The following is a 9,109-nucleotide window of genomic DNA, read 5'->3' as shown; positions in this document are numbered from 1 at the left end:
TGCCCTCATGACTCTTTAATGCCCTCTTTAGTGCTCTCATGACTTTTCAATCATTCTCATTCTCTCTTCTTAAAAGGGCGGAAGTTAAAAAACGATATAAAATGACGTACACATCATATTTTAAGATTATTTTTTACCCAGAGACACCTTTTTGACTCGAGAGTTTCCTTGTAAATTTTCATCTTTTTTGGACAAGTATATACCTATTTCTGGGCATTTTTTCATTCCCTCAGAAAGCTCTAGTTTTGTCCCAAATTTCGTGCATTCTTCTCTTTCCCTCTAGAATATGGTTTCTTGCATACGAGTTCTTCTGAAGCAGTATTGAGGAGTAGTTTTGATACCATTTGTTGAAATTAAAGAATCTCTATCTACAACACACTCTACCCTGCTACAAGCCATCTTCCTCTTCAGAAATATGCAGTAAGAAATCTCCGTCTTCAACAGTCTATACTACAAGCAATCCAGTGATAATGGAGGTATCTTTATTTTTTAAATCTTTGTGATGTTATTATTCTTCACAGTTGTTGTTCAGTCCTTAAGCATCAATTCATAGGGAGAGAGAGAGGGGGAGAGAGAGAGAGAGAGGAGGGGAGAAGGGGGGGACAGAGAGGACTGTGTGAGATGAACAAAGAAAATAAGTGATAGAGTGACAGATAGTAAATTAGGGTAGAAGATAAGATGATGTTATTGTTTTCCACTAGCCAAGCTTCAGTATGAATGTGTTTAGGGTTTCCTTGATGAATTTTTGTTGAGAGAGAGAGAGAGAGAGAAAGAGAGAGAGAGAGAGAGAGAATATTTTGGATAGAATAGAAGATAAGATTTGATGCTAATTAGAGGTAGATTAAAAGCCAAGATTACAGGCTGATTAGGGGTTGATTAGGGTCTATCAAGACTGAAAGCAAGAGAAAGAGACAAGAACCAACTGGGTTTTTAAAAAAACACAGATATAGTGAATCAAAGAGGTGTAGTTCTGCGATTTGAATGTTAATCCAAGTTAACATTTGCATACTTTTTTTTTTGCAGAATGCAGGTGCAGGATGTACAAAGAGAAAGAGAGATATTCACTTTCAATTGGAGGATGAATATGCACCAATGTTCAAAAGAATTGTGGAAAGAGATGATGCAATAAGATGCAGGATGCAACAAGAAAGAAATGCAGGGAAAAAAAATGTGGACCTTTGGGTTGATGGGTGCATTTATCCACCCGATCCACTCACTCGAAGGCCACCACAATTTGAAGGGCTTACATCATTTGTAAAGTTTGCTTGTGAAGGCAATGAAGGATTGTATGGATACACATGCAGACTTGTCACACAAGGATTAGCAGGGGCTCATCAAACCTTGACAAATATGCAGACAAGATTACAAGGGAATATGCATTCTTTGATGGAAAATGATAGATTATTGGTTGAGAAGGATAGAGAGAACTAGAACCTACAAGAAGCAATGTCTGTCATTGAAGATGATATGCATGCTACACACGTGCAGAATATGGAGTTATAGTCTAAAGTCAATGACTTGGAGAAGGAGAATCGAAACATAGAGAGGAAGCTCACAAAAACTTTGGAGATTGGGCTCACTTTAAAAACCAAAGAGGCACGTCGGCACATCCGATCCGTTAAACCAATTGGCCAATTAGCCAAAGGAAGTGGACAATATCTTAGACGGATATATGCTCAATCTACTACAATGAGAAATATGTTTCCTCATGCAGAGAATGATACTATTGCCAAAGTCCTTAGCAAGAATATGGTCAAAAATGCATTGGAAAATCGTAAATTCAGGGACATTGTGGATGGTGTTGCTAGTGAACGTCTTAGGGATGTGAGCAACTTGTTTACTGCTACAGATGCTCAGGGATTATGTGACAAGGTGGGAATGAGTTCTGAGTCATATAGTATGCTCTATCAACAATTGGATACAGGTTTTAAGCAAGTCTTCAATACTAAGCGAGTAATGCCTCTGCCAAAACCATTTCACATGAAGAAGGCTCGAAAACAACTAAATGAGAAAGTTTTAGAACTAATTGGTGAGCCTACGCATCTGGAACACACACACATATTGAAGTATGGTTCCAAAGAAGTTGCCTTTGTATTGAATGCATCCAACAACTTTGTATTGGATATATGTAGGGTTCAGATTGCTATGGTCAAGTTTTACAATATGTCTATGGAAGAATGTAGAGGAAAGCTTAAGTTTGTCCTCAAACTTGATGAGAGTGAGATTATCAAGGGGCAAAGACTTGAGCGTGTGAGTATAACACTTATGAATCGAGCATTGGATCCCAACATCGATGAAAAACATCCTTTATACTTCAGTGTACAATCGGAGAATGAAATATGGTGGCTTGCAGCATTTGAAGTACCAAAGGAGGACCATGAAGTACTTAAAGTTTTTTTTAACCTCACTAATATACCCAGTGTTATTCAACAGCAAAATAATGGAGCAGTTTTACACGTTGAGGGGTTTGGGGACTATCAAGTTGAATGGCATCTTGCAGGTGATTTAAAAACATTGAAGTGTATGTTTGATTTATCAAATGCAGCAAATGCAAAATTTCCGTGCATATACTGCATGCAAACTAGGAAGAAAGGGAAAGATGGAAAGAAAGAATGGCTTGCCAAGGCAGGACAACAGGGTGCTCTGACACGTGATCAGAAAGTCATGAGAAATGGAATGCTAATTCCAATGGATCCAAACTGGCGCCCTATTTTGGAAATACCACTAACAAGGGTTCACTTTTGCACATTGCATTGTTTGGTTAGAATAATTGAGAAGCTAGTATATGAATATATATGCTTTGCATACAAGATGCAGCCCGTGTCAGAATCTGATGCTACATGCAAGAAGGTAGAACAAGTTCTCTCTGAAGTTGGATTGCACGGAGGCCAAGTAGAAATAAAAAAGGACGAGAAAAAATCGAGGAAGAGTGGAAATGTTCCTTGTAAACCATGCTTTGGCGGACCCAAGGCTAGGAAGTTTTTATCTCCACCTCAAGATGAGGAAGGCAATATACTAGTAAAACAACCAGAGAAGTAAGAAGCATGGAAAAAGTTGCACCTTGCTGTTTCAGATTGGAGCAATGGGGGACAAACGAGGATTGCGAAGGCAGAAGTGTGGATACACCTAGATAGATTAGCAGCTCTCTTACAGAAGTTGGGGTTTATGGATGGTGATGCCAATGCATTTAAAGAGACAGCTGCTAAATTTCATAAGTCCATGGTGGAGGCATGGACTACAAATAGCATAACACACTACATGGTCAGTATTATCACCATTGCAAAAAAAAAACATAATTTCGAATTACTTTGTGTTTCTAATCTCTTTTCTTGTGCAGCATATACTTGAAGCACATGGTCCATACTTTGCAGATCAAGGAAGTTTGGCAATATGGTCAACTCAAGGCATGGAAAGATCTCACTGGCAAGCTCGTTGTGCTTTTCAAAAGGGAACTGATCATGGAGGTGGCATCAATGATTCCAATTCTATGAGGCAATTATTCCAATGGTGGTATAGGAGACTAGAGATAAGATACGAGGAAAAAGAAAAGAAGTCCAAAACATCTCAAGCAGAATCTATAAGTAGGGCAATATATGAAGTGAGAAAAGCAAGATATGAAAACAGCACAGCTAGACAATGGCATGCAGAATGGTTGGCAACCCAAGAGAGAGATGGCAAAAAATGGAGACCTGGATAAAGATAATAATTTTGATGCATTTAGAGTCCACAAGAGAGCACAAGTCCCAAGGATATGACACATCAATACTCATATCTCTAACATGAGATGTCTTATAAATTTTCTTTAAAATTTCAAAGGTTTGTCACTATATTTTTCAAAGTCGATTTCGAACTTTGCTTTTTAATTATGAAAAGTCGATTTTGAAATCCTAAGACAAAGATATGAAAATTCTAAACATTGGAACATTCATTGGCCTAGAGAGAGAGGGGGGGCATGAGGGGGGTGTCAGGAGATAGAGAGAGGTAGGGATGGGGTGGAGAAATGAAATGAAATGATAAATTTAAAATTCATTTACACCATAGTAAGTTTGAAAGTTTCGTATTTAAGTCGTCTCTCCTTTCATTTTTTCCCATTGCTCTCCACTCTACCCTCCGCCTTTCTATCCTTCATCATCACAGCCATGGCACGTTCCAAGCTTCCTATCAAAAAGGTGCCTGTGAGAGCAAGAGCTCAACACTCTTCCAAATCTAGTGAGCGTACTGTGAGTGACAAAGATCCCCTAGTGACCGATAACGGTGGCCCTACTGCAGCCAATAATGGTGGCGCTACTGTGGCCAACAATGGTGGCCCTAGTATGGTCAATAATGATGGTTCGCCATTGTCTAGAAATGGTGGTCCACATGCTCCAGCTGCTCCACCTCCCACTACTACTCCAGCTCGTAATACACGCCCTCCAATACATAAAAAGTGAAGATGGAGACTAGGCACAGCTGCGCTACGCGAGATAAGGAAATTCTAGAAGAGTGCCGACTTGATTATTCCTAAGGCACCATTCTCCAGGTTGGTGCGAGAAATACTGCAAGATCTACAGTCAGGGCATCATCACAAGTTCTTTTCAAGGAACCAGGCAAGGAATGTGGGGCGATGGTCAAGCCAAGCCTTGCTTGCTCTCCAAGAGGCAGTTGAAAGCTACTTGATTGATCTAATGAGTGATGATCAACTTTTAGCCATTCATGCCCGACGTATCACTATTAAGCCCATAGATCTGGTTCTTGTTCGCAGGATCCGCAATATCAAGGATGCATTTAATCTTAATGTCAACAATATGCTTTGAGAAGCTACCTTGTAATTGGATCTATGTTTTTAGCTCAGGTTTGGTTGTAGATTGTAAGGAGCTTAGTTTTGGGTTATCTTTCCAGTAGACCTTCAAGTATTTGATAGTAGTGGCCTGCAAAATGGAGCTAAATTTTCCCTAGCTCTAGTTGTACTTGGTGCGATGCACTATCTACCGTGTATTTCATAGTTTCGCAATGCTAAATCCAATATGTGATATTCTATTTTGACCATGTTTCTCATTGTGTGAATTTTCAAGTTTCCAATTTTGTAAGTAGTTTTGTTGAGGATAAATTCAATGTGCAACCATGTACACGTCGGTGATCAGTTGTACATGGGCCGATGCACTATATCCTTACTATATTTAGTGGTTTGGCAACAGTATATTTGATGCGATATTCCATTTTACCCATGATTTATTTTTTGTCAATTTTTAAGTTTCCAATGTTTCGCATTGCGAGGTTGACAATACATTTAATCTGCAGTTGCGCACATTCATTATCAATACATTTAATCTACAGTTGCGAGGTTGACAATACATTATCAGTGCAGTATAATGCAGTTAACGCATTTTCAAAAAAAGATTGAATCGTCAAATTTATAAATTGGAATCTGGTGAAACTTCACCCTCATGCTGGGCATTAGAAAAACTCATTTATATTAAAAATTTGGCCCCATCAGAAGCCTCTGGGTCACCTGTCCGGAGGCTCGCGTGGGGGATTCAGGGCCCCAGACGCGAGCCTCCGGACAGGTGATCCAGAGGCTTCTGTTGGGGCCAAATTTTTTTTGGGTGGTTGATGTGTCCTTGAGGAGCCTACAGGTAAAATTTCATGTGAATCGGAGCACTGGTGATATTTTTCCTAAGCATGGATTCATTAATTGAAATTTTAGGGTTTTTGAAAAGTTTGGCTATAAGTTTAAAGTTTCACCTCATTTTACACATTTCACTTTTGAGTTCTGAGTTCTCTCTCCTAGAAGACATGGTACGCACCAAGCAAGCGGCCCGGAGATACCCCCCTGGAAATTCCATACGGCAGCCACGTCCTCCAGCTCCACCACCACCACCACCACGCCAGCATCGCAAGCGTCGATGGAAGCCAGGCACAGTGGCTCTTCGCGAGATCCGCCACTACCAAAAGACCACTCACCTCCTGATACCGAAGGCTCCATTCCAGAAGTTGGTGCGGGAGATCATGGAGGGCATACTGATCAGGAACAACAGGAACCAGTTTCCAGATATATCACGCGCGAAACAACCGGATCGCTGGACTGCCCAGGCCCTCCTCACACTACAAGAAGCTGCTGAAGCCTACCTCATCGACTTATTTGGAGACTCAGTCTATGCAGTGGTGCATGCAAGGAGGGTCACTATCACCGACAGGGATCTGCGGATAGTCAGGTTCTTTCGGCGATGGAAACATAGTCCTCGCGGAGGTCAGCAAGGATAGAGGTGTACAAACTCAAAAGCACATGGAATGTAGCTTCTGAAGACATTTTGTAAAGCCTTGGTTGTAATGGACCCCATGTAAAATTGTTATTAATACAAATACAAAGTTTTTGGCGCATCTTATTTTTGTTTAGTTGCTTGATATTTATTTTATTTACATCGTTGAGTTATCGTTACATGCGTTCGAACAAATACATGTTGCGCACGAATTCGATAAAGCACTATGTATTAAATTTAGGGTACGAATCGTGTTACGTATAAATCCGACAAATAAACATAACATTCAAGTAAAAAAAACAGTAAATGACACGTATCACAAACTACATTGCATGCGAATCCAACAAACATCAGTTTTCATTACTTGAAGAGAAGATTACAAAGTGCAGTACATCAGTGATGCGATATCAGTAGGCAATAAGTACATCTATTCTCTCCTAGGCTTCTTGGAGCTGGGCTCCCCATGGTCAGAGCTATTCTTGATCATAGGCAACAATACATTTTGCCCCAATAGTTCCTGTCTAATGACAGTGGGGTCTTCAACACCGGCAACCATGCCACGGGCCACCATGGAAAAAAGTGGGCCAGACCTAGTACTCGTGAATAAGTAGAGAAGCTTCGAACGTCGAAGCAACACTACTTTCTCCAGGCTAGAGTTGGTCGGGATGGTCTTGAAGGGCCCAGCCTTTGTTAGTGCCCTCAACTTCAAGAAGTTCTCTGCAAAAGCAGGGGAGCATGTCTTATGAAATACAATAATGTCGTTGACAAGCTGCCCAACGTACTCCTTCAATGCCGAGTCTTGCACCCTTCCTTGGCTACCAGATCGGCCACCCTGCCTAGATGAAAACTCATCTATATAGACAATCTCCTGCAACACACAAGTTCAGTATCAGACTCACTATGCATGGAGTGTGCTGAAGATATATAAATCATATTCATATGAAACTTAACCAGTAGGGCCTCTAGGGCATCGGGAGCACACACATCCTGACAAAAACACATGTGCGTGCTCCCGATGCCCTAGAGGCCCTACTGGTTAAGTTTCATATGAAACTGAGAACATTATCTTCTCTGCATCATCTATCTGCCACTGTAATGGAGCATCCAGGTCTGCTCCTGCCACTGGGCTGCCCTCGTCTCTCTCTTGGGTAGGCACTGCATAGTCAGGTCGAGGACCAAAAAGGCTTTCCTGCAACCGCTCGAACTCCTCATCAGAGATCTGATACTGTGGCGCCACATCCTCAATCTGCTCCTGGATGCTCACAATGGCAGAGATGTCATTGATGCTCGTGCCATCATAACAAGCCACCTCATCAACATGTGGTGGGGCATCCTGTAAATCAAAATCTATGAAATCACTAGGTGCATCACGCACCATGATACAGTATAGTTCTTCTTCCCTAAGCTCCAACAACTCTAGCACATCCTGCATGAGTAGATATTCCACCCCCTCGATGGTGATAGCATGGAGAGAAGAGAGGGGTGGCTCTTCGCTCGTGGGCATCTCATCAGGGCAGGGAGGTGGGTGCACAATGTCCAAGCTCTGTGCTGCCTCAACACTCAGATCGAGAGTGATCTCCTCAGGCTCCCTCTCAAAGTACTCTAATAGTGGCCGAGAGGGTGCGTCGATGTCCTCGTCACTGTCCTCTTGCACCTCAATGCACATAACATATATGGCAAAGGCGGCATCCCTCTCAATGAGATCCATCGTGACGTGGTCCTGTGACGAGGTGGGCACTGCTCTAGCGCGGAGATGTTGCCCCACATGCACCAGGGCTCGACTTATCACCTTTGCATGGCTGGATCCGGCACACAAACTATATAAAAAATCCATCGAAACCCACCTGAGAGTGGAGTCGGGAATAGAGCAAGTGAGAGGATTCACTGCATCACAAAACGATGCTAGTATACTAGAGTCAGGGTCTACAGCGGAAATCGAGCTCTCTAGACTCAAGGTCACGCAAAACCTAGGGTATATCTGGTCCCCTATGTGCGCGTAGCATGTGGAACTGATCCATGCGGCGGAGGCGGGAGTGGTAGCCATGGCACACAAAGAGAGAAGGAATGAGAGCACAAGTGTAGGGAAGTGGAGAATGAAAGTGAAAATGAGTTTGGAGTTATAGCTTTTATGTGTCTAGGGTTTTAAATAAAGGTTCTTTATAAAGTTATTAACTCTAAAGTTTCAAATTAAAACTCTTACCTTAGTTTCTTTATTTCAGTACTTTAAAGTCACTGTTAAAATTACTCATACAGACAAACGCTTCGTTCTACATTATTATATCCTCGAATATGTTTGGGTCGCTGAGTATATTCAAGTCTAACGAGAGAAAATATATAAATTTTTAAAGAAAATAAATCTAAAAGGCCTTGAAATTCCCTTTGGATCCAATTTAATATTAAAATGTAAGAAACGAGCAGCAGAGATGCGCTACAATATATCATTGTGCAAAGACAATATTCTCTAGATTATAGACCTCTAACCTACAATTTAATTATGATTTTTAACTGCATGATTGAGTAATTACAGTATGTATTATCGCACACTTGGATCACAGTAAACTAAAATTTAAAGTACTCAGAAGTTCAAAAAAGGTATGTATTCGCTCTTTATAAAGTTTTTTTACAAGGATTCCACTATCTCAAGGATATGTGGAGAAACACATTGTTTACATGTCATGGATTGCTCACTACGAGTCCTGACTTTTCTATTATCTAACTTGAAATAGAAGTTGTAGAGGGGCTCACTGGACATTAATTGGATTTCTTGTCTCAGAAAATAAATGGCCCAATGACTCTCTGCACTGACTACGAAAGGATTATGACCACTCCACAAGATTACCACATCTACGAGCGCTGTATGTGTGTCATCTCGG

Source organism: Lygodium microphyllum, unplaced genomic scaffold (genome assembly GCF_053477565.2).
Source record: "Lygodium microphyllum isolate KBCC unplaced genomic scaffold, Lygodium_microphyllum_v1.1.10 scaffold_58, whole genome shotgun sequence".
Classification (NCBI taxonomy): Eukaryota; Viridiplantae; Streptophyta; class Polypodiopsida; order Schizaeales; family Lygodiaceae; genus Lygodium; species Lygodium microphyllum.
The sequence above is the reverse complement of the archived record's forward strand: the minus strand, read 5'-3'. Positions refer to the sequence as shown.